Source organism: Schistocerca gregaria, chromosome 10, assembly GCF_023897955.1.
Source record: "Schistocerca gregaria isolate iqSchGreg1 chromosome 10, iqSchGreg1.2, whole genome shotgun sequence".
In the NCBI taxonomy this organism is placed as follows: domain Eukaryota; kingdom Metazoa; phylum Arthropoda; class Insecta; order Orthoptera; family Acrididae; genus Schistocerca; species Schistocerca gregaria.
In genome coordinates this window covers 144,347,283-144,356,234 of record NC_064929.1, presented here as the reverse complement: position 1 = coordinate 144,356,234, position 8,952 = coordinate 144,347,283, and positions in this window count along the sequence as shown.

Below are 8,952 nucleotides of genomic sequence, written 5' to 3'. Positions count from 1 at the left end.
GTAGTATTTAAGTGTGGCTTTCATCTGTATATAATAAAAAAATCCAATACTTTATTTATTTTTAATTCCAAAACGTAAGGTACTTTGTGGATAGAGCTCGTAATACGTCGCGTGTTCAGGTATCACTGCACGAGTGTGATCCGCGAGGAGAAAAGGTTCTACGTTAGTAGCAATCTCATGGCTGCATTTCATATTAATACGCGGATCGGAGGAATCAGAATTTGGTCCATCTCTAAGGCAGCGCCATCTCATAGTGCGGAGATGGACGAGCGCTGCGCCTGCACTGTTATGCTTAGTGGGGCACGCTCTAGTGGGAAAGTTGTGTACGCGCTGACTACGCAGAACTATGTACACAACAAAGCCCATTCGCAGAAAACCAATTAATAACTTTTCCAAAGACGTTATTTGTATCATTTTCTATCGCAGTTGCTTTTACTGAATTAATAATTATTCTTGTATTATCAGCAAACGCCGGCCGGAGTGGCCGTGCGGTTCTAGGCGCTACTGTCTGGAACCGAACGTCAGCTATGGTCGCAGGTTCGAATCCTGCCTCAGGCATGGATGTGTGTGATGTCCTTAGGTTAGTTAGGTTTAATTAGTTCTAAGTTATAGGCGACTGAAGACCTCAGAAGTTAAGTCGCATAGTGCTCAGAGCCATTTTCATCAGCAAGCAGTGTCAGTTCAGCATCTTGTTTCACATAAGAAGGAAGGTCATTCACATATATCAAGAACAGGACGAGACCCATGACCAGACGGCAGTACTCCGGATTCAGCGAGATGTCACTCTCTTTATTCTTTTCTGTCACTAGTTTCCCTCGATTTATTGAATTCAGCGTCGACAACCACATAGGAACAGCGGTACTAACCCACAAAGCGTACTAGGAACACGTTCTGGAAACCGTTCGCCTTGCGCTCCACAATCGCTCCCCTAGTATTTCCCTCTCTATACCGCAGAAACTCGACCCTATCATCGGTGGCACAGGCGGGGGTGGCCACCCTCAAGAAACACTGTCCTCGTCACCCGGCACAGCGTCTCTCCCACCCCACCACCTCCACTCCCACCCCACTACATCTTGGCCGCCCCTGTAGTGGGAGAGCAAATCTTCTTAAAACAACTTTTCAGTGGCAGCCAATAGCGGAAATTTAATTTCCTCGGGCGCGTACTTTTTTTCCCTTTATTTTAAGATTGCGGTGCGTCGCCTAATGATTTTAAATGTCGTTCCGCTTCTCTGGCCGCCCTCTCTCTCCGCCGGTCTCGCAACCCCCCGACCATTGGCGGAGGAGGCAGCGAGGAAACTTGAGGGAGACATTTCCCTCATTCTCTAAGTAGCCGCCCTGACGACGAGATTTCCAACTTCTGACAAGGAGCGCGTGTCAAGGACCACACGACTGACACTTCTTAACGACGGCGCCATGCCATGGCAGAACGTTCGACAGCACCTGGAGCTTGTAAAGACACTGGTTCATCTACACCTACATTTATACTCCGCAAGCCACCCAACGGTGCGTGGCGGAGGGCACTTTATGTGCCACTGTCATTACCTCTCTTTCCTGTTCCAGTCGCGTATGCTTCACGGGAAGAACGACTGTCTGAAAGCCTCCGTGCGCGCTTGAATCTCTCTAATTTTACATTCGTGATCCCCTCGGTAGGTATAAGTAGGGGGAAGCAATATATTCTATACCTCATCCAGAAACGCACCCTCTCGAAACCTGGCGAGCAAGCTACACCGCGATGCAGAGCACCTCTCTTGCAGAGTCTGCCACTTGAGTTTGCCAAACATCTCCGTAAGGCTATCACGCTTACCAAATAACACTGTGACGAAACGCGCCGCTCTTCTTTGGATCTTCTCCATCTCCTCCGTCAACCCGATCTGGTACGGATCCCACACTGATGAGCAATACTCAAGTATAGGTCGAACGAGTGTTTTGTAAGCCACCTCCTTTGTTGATGGACTACATTTTCTAAGGACTCTCCCAACAAATCTCAACCTGGTACCCGCCTTACCAACAATTAATTTTATATGATCAATTCCTCTTCAAATCGTTCCGCAACGCATACTGTAAGTAGGCTGTTTAGATTTCTTATTGGTAACGCCACGTAGCGCTCTGTATGAAAATCACTGGCTGTGCTGTGTGCAGTCTGTGGCTAGTTTGCATTGTTGTCTGCCATTGTAGTGTTGGGCAGTTGGATCTGAGCCGCCAGCAGTGGTGAATGTGGGGAGAGAGACGGCGGAATCTTGAGAGCAGACGATCTGGACGTGTGTCCATCAGAGACAGTAAATTTGTAATATTGGATATCATGGACTGATATATATATATATATATATATATATATATATATATATATATATATATATATATATTAACTATGCCTACCAGTAGTTAGTGCCTTCAGGCTCTTTTATTTAGCTGGCAGTAGTGGCGCTCGCTGTATTGCAGTAGTTCGAGTAACGAAGATTTTTGTGAGGTAAGTGATTTGTAAAACGTATAGGTTAATTTAATCAGGGCCATTCTCTTGTAGGGATTATTGAAAGTCAGATTGCGTTGCGCTAAAAAATATTGTGTGTCAGTTTAAGCGCAGTCATGTATATTTTTTCTAAGGGGACGCTTCAACACTCCCAGATATTTTACAGAGTAACTGCTACCTCTATCATATAATAATAAAATAAAGGATCCTTCTTTCTATGTATTCGCAATACATTGCATTTGACTATGTTAAGGGTCAGTTGCCACTGCCTGCACCAAGTGCCTATCCGCTGCAGATCTTCCTGCATTTCGCTACAATTTTCTAATGCTGCAACTTCTCTGTATACTACAGCATCATCCGCGAAAAGCCGCATGGAACTTCCGACACTATATACTAGGTCATTTATGTATATTGTGAAAAGCAATGGTCCCATAACACTTCCTTGTGGTATGCCAGAGGTTACTTTAACGTCTGTAGAAGTCTCTCCATTGATAACAACATGCTGTGTTCTGTTTGCTAAAAACTCTTCAATCCAGCCACACAGCTGGTCTGATGCTCCGTAGGCTCTTACTTTATCAGGCGACAGTGCGGAACTGTATCGAACGCCTTCCGGAAGTCAAGGAAAATAGCATCTACCTGGGAGCCTGTATCTAATATTTTCTGGGTCTCATGAACAAATAAAGCGAGTCGGGTCTCACAAGATCGCTGTTTCCGGAATACATGTTTGTTTCTACAGAGTAGATTCTGGGTGTCCAAAAACGACATGATACGCGAGCAAAAAACATGTTCTAAAATTCTGCAACAGATCGACGTCAGAGATACAGGCCTATAGATTTGCGCATCTGTTCGACGACCCTTCTGGAAGACTGGGACTACCTGTGGTCTTTTCCAATCATTTGGAACCTTCCGTTCCTCTAGAGACTTGCGGTACACGGCTGTTAGAAGGGGGGCAAGTTCTTTCGCGTACTCTGTGTAGAATCGAATTGGTATCCCGTCTGGTCCAGTGGACTTTCCTCTGTTGAGTGATTCCAGTTACTTTTCTATTCCTTGGACACTTATTTCGATGTCAGCCATACTCCGAAAAAAAAACCTTTTAAATAATAAAACATGACCTATACAAGGAATCTTACTGCCCTTGTTAGTCATGGACGAAAAAAGAATTTGACATAGTCTATAACACTCCCGTCTGCTACTGCTATACCATAACCTTGAAGCAGGAGGCAGGTCGTGAAATATAACTATCTAGTTAAAACAATTATGGTATAAAGCAACAGAGCAGTGTTATCCTGTGAGAGGAATTTTATTTGTTGACCGAGTTGTACCTAATGGGGGTGGCTTATCGGAAATGAAAGTCAGAATTACGTAAATATCTGAACAGTAACATACAAACTTTTTGCCTATCTGCACTGCTTATCGGATAAAGAAAACGGTCGCCAGCCTAAATAGGCAAGAGAATGATTAACATTCTTGTTCAAGAAAATAGTTATTAGTAACTTTAAGGGATAAACACAACCTATACTTTGTCACGTGGGAGTGCAATGAACTCTGACACATACAGATGTTTACGGTAAGATTAAAGCTAACAGCTAGAGCAGCACAAACTATTTGCAAAAATATAACAGATACCGAAACACACTATTACTTTCAGGGCTTGTTCAAACTGAATGGTCTTTATAACATTACTATTAACATTCACTACAGGATCATAAATTGGACATAGGTTAAGTCTCTCTCAGTTAAATACTTTACTGTTTAAAATGAAAGTTAATTGGAATCCACTAACACGTTGCTTCTCACTATCTTTTGAATAAAGACATGATGATTTTCATAAATAGTGGTCTTCCCATTACTTGTTACCTAGCATTAGCACAATAGACAAACTGTGGATCCTGTTATACTATTAATATGCACTGCCAATACACACGAGACAAACACTTAGCAACCATGAACATATAACTTTCCACAACTGCAGTTTTCCACTTTTACTGCAGTGAGACACAAAATTAACATATTTGTAAGAAACAGACTCACCTTTTAAAATTTACTACAGGTAGCACTATGACCATTAACTAAGCCAAACTTCATAAGCCTCGATTTTAAGAACTTTAATTTATAAAAGAAACAGCAAATTGCCTTTGTTACCACAGTCTTCTACTTTCAAGTAAATGATTAAATAGGTGACTTTGAAACTTCACAAATTTACTGCCTCCCACAATTTCACTGAATCTACAGTAAATCTGAATATTCCCTTCTCATCAAAGATCAAACAACATTATGTAATTAACTAACTTTGAGGCTTTCATTTTTTCCACAAAATAGGACACTCGGTAATCATAGTTCAAATGGAGAGGAACCTGAGAGGTGTTGTGATAGGGAAACAATCAAGGTAGGTACATAAATTCAGTTATAAGTTAACTTATATTTGTGCACACTAAATCACCTAATAAACTGATCCTTCATAGTACATTATTATAGTACTCCTTTACAGTGATTGCGCAATGTGGTGGCAACTGCATGTTGGTTGGCGGATTTGCAGACAGAATTGCTGGACTCTGGTCCTTCTTGGTGGCGATGATGAATACCAATTCCAGAATCGTTCCAGCTATTTATCCATCCATCCGAGGCATTGGCAAGTAGCAGAAAAAGCCTCTCTCGGAACCAGCACAATATGCAACATTTACATGGCAGCGCACAGTTTGGTAACTCGTCCCCAACTGACTCTTATTCCACCTTTCCTACCTAGGCCAACAACAATTTGCGCGCACTACACAGTGCCGTACCCGAGGGGAACCATGCCACCTCTTATACGCAGAATAACTAAGAACCCAAAACGAGAATCAGCAGTTTACATAACAGTAACCATATACATTAAATAAAACAGAACATTTGCACATGTTGACGTTTCTACCAAAATTATTTAAACAAATTCCAAATATATACAGTACGTTTTGTCTCCCTCCAATTGAGACAAAGAATTTAAATGACAAGATATACTACATTGCATAGAATCAAATCACGACATCAAAGTTTTTACACAGAAAGGAGTAAACAATTTTGTGTTATCGATTCAATCAAACACATTTACAGAAGCTCAACGATGTAACATTAAATAAAACATAATCAAAATAAATCAGTAGAGTATTAGAGATATGGTGTTACAAGTCTTTGTCAGAACGTGCAGAATCTTATGTGGGGCCAATAAGACGTCAATTTTAATCTAAATATGGTATACCAATGTTTATGTAATAAAAAATAAATTAGGTAATTCAGTACAAGTATTATATAGATGCGATAAATCCCTTTAACGGGGGCCAAATGAACAATTAAAGTCAATATAATTCCAGTAAACATGAAAAAGTAAAAAAAATTGTTGAAGGGGCCTACATAGACATCGCGCATCTGCTAGATGCCCACGAAATACGTAATTTTGTTTTGAAGCTGACAGCCAATGAGAAAATAGGTGCAAAAATACAGGGTGATTCAAAAAGAATACCACAACTTTAAAAATGTGTATTTAATGAAAGAAACATAATATAACCTTCTGTTATACATAATTACAACGAGTATTTGAAAAGGTTTTTTTTCACTCAAAAACAAGTTCAGAGATGTTCAATATGGCTCCCTCCAGACACTCGAGCAATATCAACCCGATATTCCAACTCGTTCCACACTCTCTGTAGCATATCAGGCGTAACAGTTTGGATAGCTGCTGTTATTTCTCGTTTCAAATCATCAATGGTGGCTGGGAGAGGTGGCCGAAACACCACATCCTTAACATACCCCCATAAGAAAAAAATCGCAGGGGGTAAGATCAGGGCTTCTTGGAGGCCAGTGATGAAGTGCTCTGTCACGGACTGCCTGGCGGCCGATCCATCGCCTCGGGTAGATGACGTTCAGGTAGTTACGGACAGATAAGTGCCAATGTGGTGGCGCTCCATCCTGCTGAAATATGAATTGTTGTGCTTCTTGTTCGAGCTGAGTGAACAGCCAATTCTCTAACATCTCCAGATACTGTAGTCCAGTTACCTTCGAAGAAAAAGGGACCAAAAACTTTATTGGCTGAAATAGCACAGAAAACGTTCACCTTAGACGAGTCATGTTCATACTGAGTTGTTTCCCGCGGATTCTCAGTGCCCCATATACAGACGTTGTGATGGTTGACTTTCCAATTAGTGTGGAAAGTTGCTTCATCACTAAACACAATCTTTGAAACGAAAAATTCATCTGTTTCCATTTGAGCAAGAATAAAATCACAGAAATCGATTCTTTTAATCTTATCAGCTGCAGACAGTGCTTGAACCAATTTCAGACGATAAGATTTCATAACTAACATTTTTCATAGGACTCTCCATACAGTTGAATTTGCAGCTCTCTGCTAGCTCTGAGAGTCGATTTTCCTGGGCTGCGAACAAATGCTTGCTGGATGCGTGCTACATTTTCATCACTCGTTCTCGGCCGTCCAGAACTTTTCCCTTTGTACAAACGCCCATTCTTTGTAAACTGTTTATACCAACGTTTAATACACCACCTATCAGGAGGTTTAACACCAAACTTCGTTCGAAATGCACGCTGAACAACTGTCGTCGATTCACTTGTGCCGTACTCAATAACACAAAAAGCTTTCTGTTGAGTGGTCGCCATCTTAGCATCAACTGACGCTGACGCCTAGTCAACAGCGCCTCAAGCGAACAAATGTACAACTAAATGAAACTTTATAGCTCCCTTAATTCGCCGACAGACAGTGCTTAGCTCTGCCTTTTGTCGTTGCAGAGTTTTAAATTCCCAAAGTTGTGGTATTCTTTTTGAATCACCCTGTACTATTAGCCAGTTTTCAAGAAGTAATGGCGGACAGCATCACCTGTAATATACGTAATTTTATGGTAACTAATTCTACTGCACAAAAAATAAAATATGTACTCCCTCCAAAAGAAGTAACACACAAACATTAAAATAACATTATGATGAGTAGCAAGATGTCAGAAGAATTTTGAAACAAAATTATTAATTGAACTTTAATTAGGAGGGTTTTCAACACTGTCAACAAGACGAAATAATGGAAAGAATATTTATTGGAACGAAAGAAAATTGAACCTTGATATTGTGACAGTATTTTTAAAACAGATAATTTAGCTGCAATTGTCTTCCATTTTGAAATTAGAGAGAACATAATAATTTTCTTTTAATGTCTGAACTGTTGCGGCAGGCAGTGCGATGACGTCAGCTGTGGTCCGCGCGGGCGATGTGTGAAGTAAATCCTGGTTCGTGGCGTCAAGATAATGATGGATCCTGCTGTTCCATTAATATTCCAGTTACGGCGGTGGTCCACGTCTCCGATGTAGTCGAATCAGCTGACAGCACTGGCGCGATGATAATAGTTCCAGTGTGTGCGTTATCGTTACGCGCGAGTCGTTTTCTTATTAAAAGTTTATTAATCACGTGTTGCGGGTAGGTCAGAATTATGCAATGTCTTTAGTATTTACGATATATAGCCGGTTAATGCCAATACTTCGCACAGTTCCTTCACCGTGTTGAAACTTCCTGGCAGATTAAAACTGTGTGCCGGACCGAGACTCGAACTCGGGACCTTTGCCTTTCGCGGGCAAGTGCTCTACCATCTGAACTACCCAAGCACGACTCACGCCCCGTCCTCACAGCTTTAGCTCTGCCAGTACCTCGTCTCCTACCTTCCAAAATTCACAGAAGCTCTCCTGCGAACCTTGCAGAACTAGCACTCCTGGAAGAAATGATATTGCGGAGACATGGGTTAGCTACAGCCTGGGGATGTTTCTAGAATGAAATTTTCACTCTACAGCGGAGTGTGCGCTTATATGACATTTCTTGGCAGATTAAAACTGTGTGCCGGACCGAGACTCGAACTCGGGATCTTTGCCTTTCGCGGGCAAGTGCTCTACAATCTGAACTAACCAAGAACGACTCACTCCCCGTCCTCACAGCTTTACTTCTGCCAGTATCTCGTCTCCTACCTTCCAAACTTAACAGAAGCTCTCCTGCGAAACTTGCAGAACTAGCACTCCTGCAAGAAAGGATATTTCGAAGACATGGCTTGGCCACAGCCTGGGGGATGAAGGGTTGGGTTGTTTTGTGGGAAGAGACAAAACTGCGAGGTCATCGCTCTCGTCGGATCAGGGAAGAACGGGGAAGGAAGTCGGCTGTGCCCTTTCAAAGGAACCATCCCGGAATTTGCCTGGAGCGATTTCGGGATGGCCAGACGCGGGATTGAACCGTCGTCCTCCCGAATGCGAGTCCAATGTGAAAACCACTGCGCCACCTCGCTCGGTGGGTGGATGAAGTTTGGAAGGTAGGAGACGAGGTACTGGCGGAATTTAAGCTGCGAGGACGGGGCGTGAGTCGTGCTTGGGTAGCTCAGTTGGTAGAGCACTTGTCCGCGAAAGGCAAAAGTCCCGAGTTCGAGTCTCGGTCCGGCACACAGTTTTAATCTGCCAGGAAGTTTCATATCAGCGCAC